Source organism: Leucopleurus acutus, assembly GCF_964270905.1.
Source record: "Leucopleurus acutus genome assembly, chromosome: 3".
Lineage (NCBI taxonomy): Eukaryota > Metazoa > Chordata > Mammalia > Artiodactyla > Delphinidae > Leucopleurus > Leucopleurus acutus.
In genome coordinates this window covers 18015985-18036210 of record NC_139145.1, presented here as the reverse complement: position 1 = coordinate 18036210, position 20226 = coordinate 18015985, and the positions used below count along the sequence as shown (strand labels likewise).

The 20226-nt window shown below is 44.3% G+C and overlaps 1 protein-coding gene across 2 annotated transcripts in view; it reads left to right on the top strand.

Annotated features, from left to right (window-relative positions):
* Positions 1-3217: 3217 nt before the first annotated feature.
* Positions 3218-20226, top strand: part of MAPK9 (mitogen-activated protein kinase 9) — a 67233-nt gene continuing 50224 nt past the window's right edge. For both annotated transcript variants that reach the window (XM_082837157.1, XM_082837158.1), the window contains exon 1: positions 3218-3378. The gene's annotated coding sequence lies outside the window, so the exon portion shown is untranslated. The remainder of the gene's footprint in view (positions 3379-20226) is intronic.

Below are 20226 nucleotides of genomic sequence, written 5' to 3'. Positions count from 1 at the left end.
GAGGAATGGGATTGCTGGGTGGTATGACAGCTATGTGTTTAATGTTATCTGAAACTATCAAACTGTTTCCAAAGTGGATAAACCATTTTGCTTTTCCACCAGCAGTGTCTGGGAGTTCCATTTGCTCCACATCACCATCAACACTTGCTATTGTCTTTTTTCATACAGCCATCCTAGTGGGGTGTGTAGTGATAGTGGGTTGTAATTTAATTTGAATTTGCCTAAAGTCTTGAAACAGTTTTAAAATCAGATCCTTCCTTTTGACACCTGCTGCCTTGGCCCCAGACCAGACCTCATCTTCTCTTACAGGGACCTCTGCAATAGCTCCCTAATTGGTCTTGTGGTCTTAAGCCCCTCATCCCTGAAACTTCATGTGCCCTAGTGATCTTTCCAAAATAAACATCTAATCACTCTGCTCACTTCCTTTCTTAATACTCCACAACAGCTGCCCTTTACCTCCACAGCCAGGTCTCCACCCTGCGATGCCCCAAGGCCTATTAGGTAAGGGGTGAGTGAAGTTGCAGGCAGATGTGGATAATAGGGAGTTGTGGAGACTGTGGTGAACTAGGGGTCTCACCTAAAGGGGCAGCTGCCACTCAGTTCCAGCTGACTACTATGCGAATCTGGGCCCCATGTTGCCAGAGCTTTAATTATTCAAGAGAAACCAACAATTGAGTGTTTCCAAGGTGAAAGCTCCCAATTTTTAAATGTTGGCAACTAAAAAACTTAAAAAACAAAGAAACAAACAACTCTCAGGGTTAAACAAAGCATATCAGTGAGCTGAAGCCAGCCGATGGGCCTCCAGTCAGCTGTGCCAGTCCACACACCTCAAAGCCCTCAAAACTCTCCAGTCGCCCTTCTCCATCTCCAGCAAGACTAGGTGATATGTGGTTTCCTGAATATAGCATGCATGTCCTCACTTCTGAATCTCTGGGTCTGAGTGCGCTTTCTGCCTAAAGCACTGGCCCAGAACATTCCTGCTGGCTTTCCAGCCTCAGCTGGGGCTTCCTCCTGTCCAGGAGGCCTTCTTCAACTGCTCCTCTCCACCTGGCAGGCTAGATCAGCTGTCAGTGCTCATGTGTTCCCCCTTCCCCCACCCCTGCAGCTCTCACCACACTTGTGACAGGATCTTCTCTCTTGTTGGCCTCAACCGGAATCCTGTGCACTCTTCCAAGCACAGACCAGCTCCCTGGCCCCCACCCTGTAACCTCAGCTCTATGTCCATAAATGTTCCCTGTACTTCATAAGCCAGAAAAAAGCAGAATCCTTTCAGAAAACTCAGCAGGAAATGTATATAGGTTTGTATGTGTGTACAATGATTTTTGGTACTCACTTTCCATGGGATGAGTCCTGCAAAGTCAGGGCTGGATTGTGTGTGAGAATGGGTGCTCCTTCCTAATCTGAGAAGAAGCACCCATGAGTGCTCCATCGTAAAACCACAGCTCCGACGGTTTCCCATAATCCTTGATGGTGGTAATTTTTGCTCCCTGTTTTCTGTTGTGCACCTGGGGCAGGTGGCAGTAAGGTTGAGTGTGGGCAGGAGCCTATCAGGTGGGCCCTCCTCAATCAGGCAACACTCAGGAGTTACAATTTCAAGCAGGGATGGGCCATACTCAGTTTTAGAAAACTTGTTCTGGTAGCCAAGGTAGGGGTGGCCTAAGGGGGACACTGCACCTGGATCCCTTCCTCTACCCTACCTCTCTTCTGAGGTCCTGGTGTCCCCAGCCTGGCCATGGGTCACAGGCTTGCCAGCTTCCCCCAGTTCTGCCACCCTGCTCCATGCCCCTCAGCCCCTTAACCTCCCCCCTCTGCAGAGTCCTGCTCCTTCCCCCAAGTTTGGCCCCTGCCCTGGCCACCCTGTGGTCCTGGCCACCCTGTGAGGGCTGTTCCTCCTTCACAGTCCACCAGTCTCCCCATCCGCAAAGTCCAATTCCCCTCACCCCATCCACGGACCTCTGAGCTTTTCTCCACTGTGTCCAGCCTCCTTGCCTCACTTCCAGCCTTGCTCATCCAAACACAGATCCGACACCACCTCTCCCATCATTTCACATGACTCCAGACATGCTGGAACCAGATCCAGAGGCTAGAGGGGTGTGGGAGATGCCTCAAAAGAAGGTCAGTGTCTATATGTCAATGCTACTCTCTCTCTTCGTCCCAGCTTACCCTTCCTCCTCCCCGTGTCCTCAAGTCCATTCTCTACGTCTGCGTGTTTAATCCTGTCCTGCCCCTAGGTTCATCAGAACCATTTTTTTAAAGATTCCATTCACTTTGTTATACAGCAGAAACTAACACAACATTGTAAAGCAATTATACTCCAATAAAGATGTTTAAAAAATAAATAAATGAAGTGATCAGGATAAGGGGGAAAAAAAAAAGGTCAGTGTCAACAAACCCCAGGTCCTAGGGGCCCTCAGCACTGCATTCCCTTCCCTCCATTTACGACTCTGCCATTCTCCTCTGAGACAGAAGCTTGAACTCTGCCCCAGGAGCACCAGCCTGTCCTCTCCTGCCCTGTCGCTGACCTGCCGAGGATACTTGTCTGCACATGGCCACCTCCTCGCATCTCCGTCCCCGACTTCTGGGAGCACCCCTACAAACTCGTTCACGGTGAGCAGAGGAATCCAAGGTCCTCTCCTCTCGTCCCCACTCCCTCGCCGCCTCCGCCTCCCGGTCCTGGACGCCAAGGCCCCAGCTTCCCTCGCCCTGGCTGGCCCTCGCCCTCACCCTCACCCTCACCCCGGGTTTCCCCCAAATGGACCGGCTCCGTCTCCCTCCAGGCCGACTCGCCGCTGCCAGTCTGCACCTGCAGCCCTGTGGCCCGGCTTTCGGTCCCGCCAGCCCGCCCTCTCCACCGTCTCCCGGCTCCGTGTTCGGCCGCCGCGCCGTGGGCCCCTGTGGGGGCAACAGCTCAGCTAGCTCGCCGAACAGTGCCTGCGTCAATAAGGCGCGGATCCGATCTGCTGCGCTACCTTCGAGCGCCGCTCACTAGTCACTGAGGACCCTGGCTCCGCCGGCCGCCCCGCCCGAGCCGCCCGGCAGTAGTTCGTCCCCACCACCCCGCGCGCGATTGGCTGCACCAGTCCGACTTACCGCGCGCCGATTGGTCGGCGCGCGGGTCGGTCAGGCCGAGCGCCGCTGCGGCGGCGGCGGCGGAGGAGAAGAGAGCCAGACCGGAAGGGATCTAAGCGCTCCGGCGCCCCTCACACCCACTGCGGCGGCGGCGGCGGCGGCAGCGGCGACGGCGGCGGGGCGGAGCGGAGCAGAGCGGGGCGGGGCGGCCGGCCGAGCCCCGGGCAGCGGAGCCGCGAGCCGCCAGCGCGCAGCGCCGCCAGTCCGCCCGCCTGCCCTCTCCTCTTGGCGCGGCGGCGGGGAGGCGAGGTGAGCCCGGCGGCGGGTTAGGCCCAGCGGGGACTCTCGGGCCGAGCCTCGCTGGGGAGGGACGGCGGGAGGGCCGCGCGGCCGGGATCCGCGGGGAAGGGGGAGCGCGGGGCTGGAGGACCGGGTTCTGTGGGGCCGACCGGGGTCTGCGGGGTGCTGGTGACCCCGGCCGCAGCCCCTCGTCCCCCGGGCTGCCGCAGTCACCCCTCCCGACCGGCTGTCAGCACCCCAAAGCTGAGGGCCCGCTCCCTAGTCTGGCCTTGGCAGACCTACCGTAGGGTCTGTGGGCGCCCCCCCCCCCGATTGTTTGGCACACAGCAGCACACCTGCTCCGGGATGCTCAGAAGCCTGGGATTTGGTTCCTGCGACCTTAGCAAAGGCACTGACACTTGATGTTTCTCGGTTTTCCCCTCAGCAAAGTGGGAGAAATGTCTGCCCTTTGGGACAGTGTTGTTGTCAGGCTATATGAATGTGTGTGAAAGCGCCTGGGCAGGAGCCCAGTGCACATTTGTGAAAAATTGGGCGGCATACTGCTCCTTGCTGGTTTGAGTGTGGCAGGAACCCCCTCCCCATTCGCCCATAGTCCCCCATACTAACGCTGCTCCAATGCCTTGTCATTGCACACTCAGTGCCCAGCAACGCCAGAGCGGGCCCTGCCCACCCCACCCCACCAACCCACCCCTCCAACCCCCCACCACTCCCCCAACCCAGAGCACCGTTCTCCTGTCCCACCCACCTTACTTGCCTTGAACGTTCTGTTTACCTCAGGACCTTTGCACTTGCTGTGTCCAGTGATTGGCGTTGTCTCCCGGATCTTTGCACAGCTGGCTCCTTCTGGTTCTTCTTCTGGTCAGATGTCTCACTTTACACAATGCCTTCCTTGACCACCCTCTTTCTTCCCTTAGTAATTCTTTCTCATTATGTTGTTTAATTTTCTTCCTAGTATCTGGTTTGAAACTATTCTATTGATTTGCCTGTTTATTTTCTGTCTCTCCCACTAGGATGTAGCTTTATGAAAACAGGTAGTTGTCTGATTTGTCCACTGCTTTATCCCCAGTGCTTAGAAAGCACACAGTAAGTACTCAGTAATATCAGTCCAGTGAATGAATGAATGACCCTGCCCGCCTGTTGCTTTTCCTTTATGTTTGTTTAGTGACTTCTGACTAACTTGTGAAACTAGTATGCAGATGGAAACTTGCTTTCATTTTGTGAAACATTTTAATGTCCTTGACCCCTTTATTTGGTAACTGTCAGAACAAGCTGTGATATAAAATCTTACATTTTTGTAATGTTTTAGCTGTAACTTCCTTCCACACATTCAGGAGACATTTACTGAATTCTACATTATCTAGGTCAGGCTTTCTGCTCGGCCCTGGGGACACAAAGGCAATAGCAACAGGGTCCCTTCCTCCAGAGAGCCCAAGAGCCCAGTAGGGAAGGCAGACATGTAGAGAGTATTAGGACAGCTGGCTGTAGAGGGGGGGCTGTGCCATGGAAACTTGGAGGAGGTGATGGCTGGTGCTGGAGTTGAGCCTTGAATGGTGATGAGAAACTTGTCAGGTGGGGGAGGCAAGAAGTGGGAAAGGGCAGGGTGAAGGAAGAACTTTAGACCAATGTGGGGTCAAAATCAGCCTGTTGGGCCAGGTGTAAGAGAGCTTGGAGTAGTGGGGACCCTGGAGAACCAGACCCAGCTCACCCAGCAATTTTTAGAAAGAAGTCAGAACTCGACGTTTGTATCTACACTCTCTTGATTTTGAAATGTTGGCAGTAGCTAATTTTAAAGTTTTAAATGCTGTGAAACAAGCAAAATACAGACCTCATTCAGCTTTGTTGCAGGATTGTCGACCTCCAGTGCAGGTTGTATAGGAGGGAAGAGTTGCAATGAGCTGGAAAGGTAGCCCAAGGCCAGAGGAGCTAGGCCCTATTTGTCCAGGTACTCTCATTTAATTGTCACTGGAGTTCTGTGATAGCAGCTATGAAGCCCATTTCTGCAGAGGAGGAAACAGAGGCTCCCAGAGTTTCAGCAGTCTTGTTTCATAGCAAGCAGCTGGAAAGTGAAATTTGAACCCAGGTATCCCCCAGATCAGCATTCTTTCCTGGGTCCCTCAGCTCTGAGTATTCTCTTTTGGCTCTTCATTTGTTCTGGAAGAACAACATCCAATTTAGATAATGTTTCCCTTCATTTAACCCTTTTTTTTCCCCTTCAAAAGGATTCTGCAGGGTTAAAAATAATACTATTTTGGCATAGTCTTCTCTGAAAAGTTTTGATTCTCCTGAGTCTCCTGAGGAGAATCCACTCCTGAGGATTTAATTTTCAGGATACCACTTTAAATAATTTGTTGACAGATTAAAATATGTTTATTTGGCCTCCCTAAATAAATGTTAGAGGATACACCTCAATTTGTCTATTTAAAATCAAATTTCTTAAATTTCTGGATAGAGAAAAGTGCCAGATGAAGCAATTAACAGTGAGTAAGCCAATTTATTTCATGATGCCTAAGGTAAAACAAAACCACATTTTTTTCTTAAGACTATTGATTTGGCAGTAGGGCAGCTATTTCCAATCTAAATATGTAGTTATACTTGGTTAAGAAGGTGACATTTTTACATAATTTTCCCTAAGAATTAAGGAAAATTAAATTTGTATTTGGCCTTCTGTGATTGTATGAACTAGTTTCAACATCAGTCTTTAACTGTTTATTATGAGGAATTTCAAACATATACGGAAGTAGACAGAGTAGTATCTGGCTTTAACAATTACCAACTCAATGGCCAATCTTGTTTGTCCCTAATTCCATCCATACACCTCACCCCACCTATTATTTTCAAGCAAATCCTAACTATGATGTCATTTCATCCATGAATTTTTCAGTTTATGTTCTAAAAGATAAGGAGTCTTTTAAACTTTGAAAAGCAATAATTCCTTAATATCATCAAATAGCCAGTCAGCATGCAAATTTCTAGTTGTCTCATAAATTTTATAGTTTCTTTAATAGTTTCTTCATTGGAATCAGGATCCAGATAAGGTCCATACATTGTGATAAGTTCATATGTCTTTTAAATTTCTTTTAATCTGTAGATCCCCCTTTATTTCTTTTTTTCTTTTCCTTGTAGTTTATTTGTTGAAGCAATAGCTTTTCCATTATTGGGATTTTACTGATTGTACCTCTCCAATGTAATTTCTTGTTCCTCTGTATTTCTTGAAAAATTGTAGTTGGATCTAGGCGAGGTTTGGTTGGATCCAGGGTGCCTTCCTAAGGGGGTGCACGCTTCCTCTAGAGGCAAGTAGTCCTTGTTGGCTCACACTATGATGTTAACCGCTGTTGATGCTCAGTGCCTGGACCCATTGATTCATTAAGAGGGCATATTATTTCGGGGACAAGTTTGTATACCTTTTGCCCGGCAAGAACTCATTTTTTAGAAAGGACTGTAGATCTTTTCACATTTTTTATTGGCCTTTGGATTGCCAGTTAAAGTATTGTTAAAAGGTGCCTCAAATCCTCTTTGGAAAATGTTGGGATGTAAATTAATAGATATCAAAATAATGAGCGGGGCTTCCCTGGTGGCGCAGTGGTTGAGAGTCCACCTGCCAATGCAGGGGACGCGGGTTCGTGCCCCGGTCTGGGAGGATCCCACATGCCGCGGAGCGGCTGGGCCCGTGAGCCGAGGCCGCTGAGCCTGTGCGTCCGGAGCCTGTGGTCCGCAACGGGAGAGGCCACAGCAGTGAGAGGCCCGCGTACTGCAAAAAAAAAAAAAGAGCAAGAATTGTCTCCATTTTAGCATAGGAATTCCTTACAGCTAAGGAAATTTACTAAACATTTGATGGTGAAATTCAACAGATTTGATTTTATTTAATGTCATTTGGTTTCTTGGTTCTTTTTTTGTTTTTGGATTCTATAAAGTATTCTACTCCTTTTTCTCCCCAGCTAATTTTGCCTTAGACCCTTTCTTAAGCAAAGACTACATACACTGAAACATTTCAGGAATAGTAAAAATAGATTCTAAGGATATATGGATTACAAATGAGGCAGTTTTTTTTTCCCCTTAAAAGAGAGGCATTGGGCTTCCCTGGTGGTGCAGCGGTTGAGAGTCCGCCTGCCGATGCAGGGGACACGGGTTCGTGCCCCGGTCCGGGAGGATCCCACATGCCGTGGAGCGGCTGGGCCCGTGAGCCGTGGCTGCTGAGCGTGCGCATCCGGAGCCTGTGCTCCGCAATGGGAGAGGCCACGGCAGTGAGAGGCCCGCGTACCGCAAAAAAAAAAAAAAAAAAAAAGAGAGACATTAATATTAACTCTCATTATGTTAAACGGGTTCTTGCCCATTGTGAAGTTGTTATTTGAATATTTCTATAGCTGAATTATTTAGCTATTAGGAGAATGAACAGTGTGAAAACCACCTGTTACTTTGTCTTTCCATAGGCCAGTGTAGGAAAAACTTGGGGATTCGTTTTAAAAACATATGGTTTTTTTAGAACAATTTGTTTAAAAAACATATCTCCACTCCCCTACAATGATTTTAAGAGAAAGAATAATTGAGAATGATTGCTTTTAAAAAACTCCTTTTCCTTAAAAAAGAAAAAAATATATATATACACACACATAAACATACACACACATGTATTTCTACAGAATTGTAAATGATTTAATTTGTTTGACTATTTAAATATTGTATATCTAAACTGATGCTGCTACTAGTTTGATTTCAGCATATCTAAGCATGAGGGTGCAACCCAGGTAGTAAATCCTCCAGCTCTGATTCTAGAATCAAATCCATTTTTCCGGGCTTCCCCGGTGGCGCAGTGGTTGAGAGTCCACCTGCCGATGCAGGGGACACGGGTTCGTGCCCCGATCTGGGAAAATCCCACATGCCGCGGAGCGGCTGGGCCCGTGAGCCATGGCTGCTGAGCCTGCGCATCCAGAGCCTGTGCTCCGCAACGGGAGAGGCCACAACAGTGAGAGGCCCGCGTACCGAAAAAAAGAAAATCCATTTTTCCAATTCTTAACTCTCAGAAACATAACTACTATTATATGTTGGAAAGTGGGTGTCTTCTAAAAATTTCCTGAGAAGATGGCAGAGTAGAAGGACATGTGCTCACTCCCTCTAGCAAGAGCACTGGGATCACAACTAACTGCTGAACAGTCATTGACAGGAAGACAGTGGAACTCACCAAAAAAGATACCCCACATCTGAAGACAAAGGAGAAGCCACAGTGAGATGGTAGGAGGGGTGCAATCACAATAAAATCAAATCCCATAACTGCTGGGTGGGTGACTCACAAACTGGAGAACAATTATACCACAGAAGTCCACCCACAGGAGTGAAGGTTCTGAGCCCAACATCAAGCTTTCTAACCTGGTGGTCCGGCAACAGGAGGAGGAATTCCCAGAGAATCAGACTTTGAAGGCTACCGGGATTTGATTGCAGCACTTCAACAGGACTGGGGGAAACAGAGACTCCACTCTTGGAGGACACACACAAAGTAGTGTGTGCATCAAGACCCAGGGGGAAGAAGCAATGACCCTATAGCAGACTGAACGAGACCTACCTGCTAGTGTTGGAAGGTCTCCTGCAGAGGCAGTGAGCAGCTTTGGCTCACCACAGGGACAAGGACACTGGCAGCAGAAGTTCAAGCCTGTAGGTTCCAGTGCTGGGTTGCTTCAGGCCAAACAACCAACAGGGAGGGAACTCAGCCCCACCCATCAAGCAGATTAAAATTTTATTGAGCTCTGCCCACCAGAGCAACACCCAGCTCTACCCACCACCAGTCCCTCCCATCAGGAAGCTTGCACAAGCCTCTTAGATAACCTCATCCACCAGAGGGCAGACAGCAGAAGCAAGAAGAACTACAGTCCTGCAGCCTGTGGAACATAAACCACATTCACAGAAAGACAGACAAAATGAAAAGGCAGAGGACTGTGTACCAGGTGAAGGAACAAGGTAAAACCCCAGAAAAACAACTAAGTGAAGTGGAGATAGGCAACCTTCCAGAAAAAGAAATCAGAATAACGATAGTGAAGATGATCCAGGAGCGCTGAAAAAGAATGGAGGCAAAGATCGAGAAGATGCAAGAAATGTGTAACAAAGACCTAGAAGAATTAAAGAGCAAACACCTTGAAGAATTAAAGAACAAACAAACAGAGATGAACAATACAGTAACTGAAATGAAAAATGCACTAGAAGGAATCAGTAGCAGAAAACTAAGACAGTAGAATGGATCGGTGACCTGAAAGATAGAATGATGGAATTCACTGCCGCAGAACAGAATGAAGAAAAGAGAATGAAAATAAATGAAGACAGCCCAAGAGACCTCTGGGACAACATTAAACGCACCAACATTCGCATTATAGGGGTCCCAGAAGGGGAAGAAAGAGGGAAAGGACCTGAGAAAATATTTGAAGAGATTATAGTCAAAAACTTCCCGAACATGGGAAAGGAAATAGCCATCCAAGTCCAGGAAGTGCAGAGAGTCCCAGGCAGGGTAAACCCAAGGAGAAACACGCTGAGACACATAGTAATCAAACTGACAAAAATTAAAGACAAAGAAAAATTATTAAAAGCAACAAGGAAAAAACGACAAATAACATATAAGGGAACTCCCCTAAGGTTAACAGCTGATTTCTCAGCAGAAACTCTACAAGCCAGAAGGGAGTGGCACAATATATTTAAAGTGATGAAACGGAAGAACCTACAACCAAGATTACTCTACCCAGCAAGGATCTCATTCAGATTTGATGGAGAAATCAAAAACTTTACAGACAAGCAAAAGCTAAGAGAATTCAGCACCACCAGACCAGCTTTGTAACAGATGCTAAAGTAACTCCTCTAACTGGGAAACACAAGATAAGAAAAGGACCTACAAAAACAAACCCAAAACGGTTAAGAAAATGGTAATAGGAGCATACATATTGATAATTACCTTAAATGTGAATGGATTAAATGCCCCAACCAAAAGACACAGTCTTGCTGAATGGATACAAAAACAAGACCCATATATATGCTGTCTACAAGAGAACCACTTCAGACCTAGGGACACATACAGACTGAAAGTGAGGGGATGGAAAAAGATGTTCCGTGCAGATGGAAATCAAAAGAAAGCTGGAGTAGCAATACTCATATCAGATAAAATAGACTTTAAAATGAAGCATGTTATAAGAGACAAGGAAGGACACTACATAATGATCAAGGGATCAATCCAAGAAGAAGATATAACAATTACATATTCACCCAGCATTGGAGCACCTCAATACATAAGGCAAATGCTAACAGCTATGAAAGAGGAAATCAACAGGAAGACAATAATAGTGGGGGCCTTTAGCACCTCACTTACATCAATGGGCAGATCATCCAGACAGAAAATGAATACGGAAACACAAGCTTTAAATGACACAATAGACCAGATAGATTTAATTGATATTTATAAGACATTGCATCTAAAACAGCAGATTACACTTCTTCTCAAGTGCACACAGAGCATTCTCCAGGATAGATCATATATTGGTTCACAAATCAAGCCTTGGTAAATTAAAAAAACTGAAATAATATCAAGCATCTTTTCTGACCACAACAATATGAGATTAGAAATAAATTACAGGGAAAAAATGTAAAAAACACAAACACATGGAGGCTAAACAATACGTTACTAAATAACCAAGAGATAACTGAAGAAATCAAAGAGGAAATCAAAAAATACCTAGAAACAAATGACAATGAAAATACAATGATCCAAAACCTATGGGATGCAGCAAAAGCAGTTCTAAGGGGGAAGTTTATAGCAATACAATCCTACCTAAAGAAACAAGAAACATCTCAAATAAACAACCTAACCTTACACCTAAAGCAATTAAAGAAGAACAAACAGAACCCAAAGTTAGTAGAAGGAAAGAAATCATAAAAATCAAAGCAGAAATAAATGAAATAGAAATGAAGAAAACAATTGCAAAAAATCAATGAAACTAAAAGCTGGTTCTTTGAGAAGATAAACAAAATTGATAAACCTTTAGCCAGAGTCATCAAGAAAAAGAGGGAGAGGACTGAAAGCAATAAAATTAGAAATGAAAAAGGAGAAGTTACAACAGGCATCGCAGAAAGTCAAAGCATCATAAGAGACTACTACAAGCAACTCTACGCCAATAAAATGGACAACCTGGAAGAAGTGGACAAATTCTTAGAAAGGTATAACCTTCCAAGACTGAACCAGGAAGAAATAGAAAATATGAACAGACCAATCACAAGCAATGAAATTGAAAATGTGATTAAAAATCTTCCAACAGGGCTTCCCTGGTGGCGCAGTGGTTGAGAGTCCACCTGCCGATGCAGGGGACCTGGGTTCGTGCCCCGGTCCGGGAAGATCCCACATGCCGCGGAGCGGCTGCGCCCGTGAGCCATGGCCACTGAGGCTGCGTGTCCGGAGCCTGTTGCTCCGCAACGGCAGAGGCCACGGCAGTGAGAGGCCCATGTACTGCAAAAAAAAAAAAAAAAAAAACTTCCAACAGACAAAAGTCGAGGACCAGATGGCTTCACACGTGAATTCTATCAAACATTTAGAGAAGAGCTAACACCCATCCTTCTCAAACTCTTCCAAAAATTGCAGAGGAAGGAACAATCCCAAATTCATTCTATGAGGCCACCATCATCCTGATACCAAAACTAGACTAAGGTACTACAAAAAAAGAAAATTACAGACCAATATCACTGATGAATATAGATGCAAAAATCCTCACCAAAATACTAGCAAACAGAATCCAACAGCAGTCAAAAGGATCATACACCATGATCAAGTGGGATTTATCCCAGGGATGCAAGGATTCTTCAATATATGCAAGTCAATCAATGTGATACACTATATTAACAAATTAAAGAATAAAAACCACATGATCATCTCAATAGATGCAGAGAAACTTTCGACAAAATTCAACACCAATTTATGATAAAAAAAAACCTCTCCAGAAAGTGGGCATAGAGGGAACCTACCACAACATAATAAACGCCATATGAGACAAACTCACAGCAAACATCATTCTCAATGGTGAAAAACTGAAAGCATTTCCTCTAAGATCAGGAACAAGACAAGGATATCCACTCTCACCACTTTTATTCAACATAGTTTTGGAAGTCCTAGCCACAGCAATCAGAGAGGAAAAAGAAATAAAAGGAATACAAGTTGGAAAAGAAGTAAAACTGTCATTGTGTGCAGATGACATGATACTATATGTAGAGAATCCTAAAGATGCCGCCAGAACTCTACTAGAGCTAACCAATGAATTTGGTAAAGTTGCAGGATACAAAATTAATGCACAGAAATCTCTTGCATTTCTATACACTAACAATGAAAGATAAGAAAGAAATTAAGGAAATAGCCCCATTCACCATTGCAACAAAAAGAGTAAAATACCTAGGAATAAACCTACCTAAGGAGGTAAAAGACCTGTACTCAGAAAACTGTAAAACACTGATGAAAGAAATCAAAGATGACACAAACAAATGGAGAGATATACCATGTTCTTGGATGGGAAGAATCAATATTGTGAAAATGACTATGCTACCCAAAGCTATCTACAGATTCAATGCAATCCCAATCAAACTACCACTGGCATTTTTCACAAAAGTAGAACAAAAAATTTCACAATTTGTATGGAAACACAAAAGACCCTGAATAGCCAAAGCACTCTTGAGAAGGAAAAACGGAGCTGGAGGAATCAGGCTCCCTGACTTCAGACTATACTACAAAGCTACAGTAATCAAGACAGTATGGTACTGGCACAAAAACAGAAATATAGATCAATGGAACAGGATAGAAAGCCCAGAGATAAACCCACGCACATATGGTCACCTTATCTTTGATAAAGGAGGCAAGAATATACAATGGAGAAAAGACAGCCTGTTCAATAAGTGGTTCTGGGCAAACTGGACAGCTACATGTAAAAGAATGAAATTAGAACACCCCCTAACACCGTACACAAAAATAAGCTCAAAATGGATTAAAGACCTAAATGTAAGACCGGACACTATGAAACTCTTAGAGGAAAACATAGGCAGAATACTCTTTGACTTAAATCACAGCAAGATCTTTTCTGACCAACCTCCCAGATTAATGGAAATAAAACCAAAAATAAACAAATGGGACCAAATGAAATTTAAAAGCTTTTGCACAGCAAAGGAAACTATAAACAAGACGAAAAGACAACCCTCAGAATGGGAGAAAATATTTGCAAATGAATCAACAAAGGATTATTCTCCAAAATATATAAATAGCTCATGCAGCTCAATATTAAAAAAACAAACAGCACAATAAAAAAATAGGCAGAGGACCTAAGTAGACATTTCTCCAAAGAAGATAAACAAATTGCCAACAAACACATGAAAGGGTGCTCAACATCACTCATTATTAGAGAAATGCAAATCAGTACTATGATAAGGTATCACCTCACACCAGTTAGAATGGGCATCATCAGAAAATTTACAAGCAACAAATGCTGGAGAGGGTGTGTAGAAAAGGGAACCCTCTTGCACTTTTGGTGGGAATGTCAATTGATACAGCCACTATGGAGAACAGTATGGAGGTTCCTTAACAAACTAAAAATAGAATTACCATATGACCCAGCAGTCCCACTACTGGGCATATACCCAGAGAAAAACAATTCAAAAAGACACATGCACCTCAATGTTTATTCCAGCACTATTTACAATAGCCAGGTCATTGAAGCAACCTAAATGCCCATTGACAGACGAATGGATAAAGAAGATGTGGTACATATATACAATGGAAGGAACGAAATTGGGTCATTTGTAGAGACATGGATGGACATAGAGACTGTCGTACAGAGTGAAGTAAGTGAGAAAGAGGAAAACAAATATCGTATATTAACACATATATGTGGAATCTAGAAAAATGGTACAGATGAACCCGTTTGCAAGACAGAAATAGAGACACAGATGTAGAGAACAAATATATGGACACCAAGGGGGGAAAGCAGGGAGGGGGAGTGATGGTTGTAGGATGAACTGGAAGATTGTGATTGACATATATACACTAATATATATAAAATAGATAACTAATAAGAACCTGCTGTATAAAAAAAAAAATTCAAAAATTTCCTGAAACATCATCTGCCTACCACACGCTAGAATGAAAAGTAAATTCTGTGCATTGCCTCCTGTCTATTGTGTCTTTCACTGAGGTGCTCACCAGTATTAACCACGTCATCAGCTTTTGCACTTACCAGATTTTTATTCACATTTGCAGAATGCAGACATTTGTTGGGATAAGTAGAATGGGTGTCTTAAGGTCAGCTGACGTTGAGACCTTGCCCTGTGCTAGACACTGTGCTAGTTTTCCTCTGAGGTTGATTGTGCAGTTATTCCCGTTCTACGCATGAGTGTAATTGCTTGCCCAAGTTCACTCACCCAGATAAATGGCAGACCCACTGCTCTCTGACTCCAGAGTCCTAATCTTAGCCATTGCACGAAGCTGCCTTACCACATTTACTCTCCTGCTTAGTTTTGCCTTAACATATATTTCCTGGGCACCCACTGTGTACTTAGTAAAGGATTGAGAAGTAGATCAGACACATTTTCTGCCCTTGAGGAGCTCACAGGTAGAAGTAGAGATAGACTTGCAATGCAAATGAATACATGATGTGGTGCCAAAAAAGGGACATGCCCTGCACAGTTTGAAAGGAAAGCCTATAGAGGAGAACTTGCAGGAGAAGCAGGTGCTTGCACTAGGCTTTGGAGGATGAAGTTTGGCCAGGAGAGCAAAAGGGGGAGGGAAGTCATCTCAGGCAGATGGGACAGCTCAGGCAGAGACCTGAGGTATGCAGTAGCTGGGGTCTGCTGCTCCCAGGTGGTTTGATAGTGCCGAAGAGTGGGCCAGAGGCCCTGCAGAACTCCTCTGCTGTTATAAGAATTAGCATTTTACTGTCAAGGCAGTCGGTCACTACTGAAGGAATTTAAACAGGAGAGCAGTATGATGACTGCATATTTTCAACAAATCTCTTTTAATTCCTTATTTTGAAATAATTATAGATTCACAAGAGGTTGCAAAAATAGCAGAGAGGTCCTGTACACTCTTCACCCAGTTTCCACCAATGGTTGTATATTTATGTAACTATAGTATGATACCAGCATCAGGCAGTTAGCATTGGTACAATGCTTGTACAGTTCTATGTCATTTTATCACATGTGGAGGTTCATATAATCACCACCTTTGCCATCAAGATACAGAACTATTTCATCATCCCAAAGATCTCCCTTGTACTACCCGTTTATAACCACACCACCCGCCTTGCCCCCCGCCATCCATAACCCCTGGTGACCACTAACCTGTTCTATATCTCTATAATATAGGTAATTTTCATTGCAAGAATGTTGTATAAATGGAATTATGTCCTATGGACCTTGTGAAATTGGCTTTTATCACTAAAAATTGTCACTAAAATTTCATAATACCCTTATGACCCACCCAAGTTGTAATGTATATCAGTAGTTCGATCATTTTTATTGCTGGGTGATGGTCCATGGTATTGACATACAGCAATTTGTTTAACCACCCACCCACTGAAGGACATCTGGATTGTTTCCAGTTTTGAACTATTACAAATATAGCTGCTATAAGCATTCATGTAAAGGTTTTCAAGTGGACAGATCTTTCTTTCTAATGTGGTATATATACAGTGGTTTGGAGGTATCAGGAATGGAGGCTGGGAGAGCACTTTGGCTATTGGTATGTCTGGGGATCAATGAGGCCTTTACTCACAACACTGGGTATCGGGCATTGGACCTGGAGATGGGGAGACTGACAACTACAAGGAGCTGGCAGGAAGAATCCTTGCTGGAGTCACTCACGTCCCTGTGAGTGACATAATAACCAATTCTGTATCATAGTATGTACTGTAACTTAAGAACTGATGTTCAGAAGAATGGCCCTGAGGTGCTGTGAAGATTTTGGTTATCCAAGAAAGATTAAGTTGTTGTGCTATGCTATTTTTAATATGAATTAAAGTAGGAAAAAACAATTTGATTAAAACTTTCAGCAGCAAGCATTGAAACAAAGAGGGTGATTGTGAAAATCTGCTTTTAATCACAGCAGTCAGTTAATTTAAATATTGAATGTCCTGGGTATTCTGAAACATTAGTGTGATTAAAGGTTTGAGTCTATGGATCACTGAATTATCTTCATCATCAGAAGAAAGTGTCTTAGTGGGGTGAAGACAACAAGATGAGATGTGAAGATCTGCGTTATTCTGGCCTGGTCTTGACCAGGCCTTGGACAGTCACTTTACTTTCTAAGTAAAATTAGAGATATTACAGTAGTATATTGGGAAAAACATGGATATAGTAGTCAAATACACCTCAATTCAAATCCAGGCCGTGCCACTTTCCAGCTGAGAATTTGGGCAAGTTCCTTACTGTCTCAGTTTTGTTTCCTCATTTGCAGAGTGAGGACAGTACCACGCACCTCACAGGCTGTTAGGAGAAGGTGTATAACTGTGTACTCAGAGCCTGGCCCACTTGCCTTCCTGCCTCCAGTCTCATCTGCCTCAAATCCATTCTCTGTAAAGGTGTCAGAGTGACCATTTTGCAACTTTTCTTTTAAAAGTGTTTGTTTAGTTTTTAAAATGTGAAATATGTGCATAGTTTAAAAAAAAAGAACAGAAAGTTATAATGGCAAGAATGAAAGTCTCATTTCCCACTGTTTCTCTGCACTTGCTAGCATATTGTGTGTGTGTGTGTGTGTGTGTGTGCATGTGTTTGTGTATTTTTCCATACATTGGAATTTACTGTATGCAGTCTTCTTTAACTTGCTTTATTTCCTTATATATCTTAGACATCTTTCCATATCAATGCATAAAGTCCCTGCATTGTTTTTAATGGCTTTATTATACTTTTGTGCCGTAATTTATTCAGTCATTCCAAGGGTACTTTTTAGGTTATTTCTAGTTTTTTGCCTGTTACAAGCAGTGCTACAAACATCCTTGCACAAATATCTTTGAATATTTGTACACATGTATTTGTCAGATACATTTATAGAATTGTAGTTGCCAGGTTAGGAGTCTTGTGCATTTAAATTTTTCCTTAGGTATTACCTATTTTGCTTCCAAAAAATGTTTTACTAATTTATAGTTCTCACCATCATGTGTGAAAGTACCTGTTTCGTCACACCTAGGTTGATACTTAACTTGCACGCAGGTCTTGCCTCCTCCAGGAAGCCTTCCTTTACATCCATCTCTCACTCACACATTCCACTTGTTCTCTCACTCTGCCCTCTGGACACTACTCTGCTGGGCTTCTGCCATGCAGCCTGTGCATTCCCCTAGGACACCTCCTACGTGGTGTGATAAATATGCAGTTGGTGGTTTGAGGGAAGGGACTGTCCAATTAGTACTCCATTGACAGCTGGTACCTCATGCTTGGCACACAGGAGGCCGTCAGGAGTTTGTTAGGAGAACTCAGTAAATGGTAGCTGTCATCCCCACAAGACTCAGACTGTATGCTCTCCACTGTTCTTTCCCACTTTAAAATTTTATAACTATGTAAAGCTGTAGTTAGAGCTAATTTTTCTATTTAGAAAAGTTAATCAGATTTAATATTTATAGTACCTGAATTGCTTATATTTAGAATACTAGAGGTAGAGAAAAAAATTTTTAAAGCATTTCTTACTCTAGGCTCTAAACAGGTAGGAAGGTTTCTCCTGCCCAATGTTTATTTATAGAGTGGGTAGATTTTACAGGTCTCCAGTCTTGGAGAAATAGAGATTTTCGATTAGAGCATTTCATTAAACAAGCATTCATCAAAGCAGTATGGTAAGTGGGGAGAGTGTGGACATGAGCCAGATGCCTTTAGCAAAGGCTTTGCCAATTCCTAACCTCAAGGCACCCACTCACCACAGTTAGGTCTGTAGGAGCAGAGTGTGTTCTTCTAGGAGCTTTTTCAGTGGAAAAATGGTGGGCATTGAACAATGTCTTATGAGAGGGAAGACAGGCCCTCCCTGCTTTTGAGGAGCTTCTGACCTGGCAGAGGGAGGCAGACCTGCAGAAGCCGAGTGACAGTGAACACGGTAGGCACTGGGTCCCACTGCTGGGAACCGAGGTGAGGAACCAGCATCTTCTGGTGAGGGAAGTTAAGGCAGGGACTGCACCTTCAGTGTGTTGGTAATGTGGTTGCATGAAGAATTCTTAATGTGTTGGTAATGTGGTTGCATGAAGAATTCTTAACACCTCTCAATTGTCTTCTGAAACCAGGTTGAGGTCCATTTTGTTGAAATACAATCTCAAGAGAGAGTTGATTTCATTAATAGCTAAATTACATGCTTTCTTAGTTTGGTTTGGGGTTCTTTCTCTTGCTCTCATGAAGCCCATGAAGCCCAAGATTGACAGAGGAGGTGGCTTTGACAGATTCTGTCTTAGGTGATTTTTTTTTTTCTGCCTAATAAGGGAAACTTATTTTAATTTTAAAATTATTTAAAATCTTGAGATGAAATTATGTTAATTATTGACCTAATAATGTAATGTACTCCCCAAATTCACAAAAGCTAACCTAATACTGTACCAGTCTGAGTACAGGTTACAACAGCTGTAGCAGAGAGAATTCCAGAGTTGCTCAACAAGGTTGAGATTAATTTGTGCCAATCTCAATGTGGGCAGGTGGACCAGAATGGGGGCCACCTCAGTGCCACAAGGTCATTCCAGACTCAGGCTGGTGGGTGACTCTAGCATCTTCAGCATGTGACTTCCATCCCTGGATCTATGACTGCTGATCCCTCAGCCAACAGCAAGGGAGAAAGATAGATTGAAAGGCAAGCAGCTTTCTGTTTAAAAAAATGATCTGGGAGTAGCATACATCACTTCTGCTCACATCTCATTAGCTAAAGGTTGGTCATCTGGCCACAGCTGGCTGCCAGGAAAGTGACCAGATGTCATCTCTAGTTGGGTAGCCATTTGTCCAGCTGGAACAGGGTGGCTTCTGTTACTAAAATGAAGGGAGGAGTGGATCCTGGAGTAGGTCAGCAGCCTAGGCCTGTCATACTGTCCCTTGGCCACTTCAGACTTAACTTGTCCAAAGCCGTACTTTCCAACTCAGCTATCTCTTGCTTACCTCCAGCTGTTTCACCTTTGTTTCTCCCCATCTCCTGCAGGGCAACAAGTCACGTACATTCTTCCTCCAAGCCGTGCATTTCCTTCTTTTCTCCACCTGCCACAATCCTGCCATTTTTGTCAGGTCTGCCTGTTTTGAGTCCTACCCATTCGAATCCAACCCTTTCTCAGCTTCCCGAATGACCTCTCTGAAAAGCAAGTGTGAACCCATGCCTCTCGTGCTTTGATGGCTCTACAGCCCTCAGGCCCAGGCCCAGATGGCTCCGAGCGGCTTCCAGGGCCTGGGGTGATCTGGCCTTGTTTTCTCTCCAGTTTTTTCCCCCCATGACCCAGCAGAATCAAATCTCAAATGATTTGTCATGCTTAGAAGGCACCTCCAGCTCTCTGCACATGCTACTTCCTATCCCTTCACCCTAAACCTCCATTCTTCTGGGTTTAGGGCTCTCCTTGCATCCGATCTCTTCTGAGTATACCCGCAGTGTACGCTCTCTGTAAGCTTGAAACGCAGAAGGCAGGTTCTGGCAAAGGACCTGGTCCACAGTGGTGCTCAAGAAATGCTTTATGAATGACCAGTATTGCTGGTGCATTACAACATGGCCAAGAAATAGCAGGTTGTAGTGGCTCCTGCCTTCTCGCTGAGTCTGTCTCTGATCCTTTGCATTTTTACTCCACTAGTCAAGCTGAGCAATTCACCATGTCTGAGCACAGTCAGTTTGAGTTCTGTGCTTCTACTCTGTCTCTGGCAAAACTATCCAGG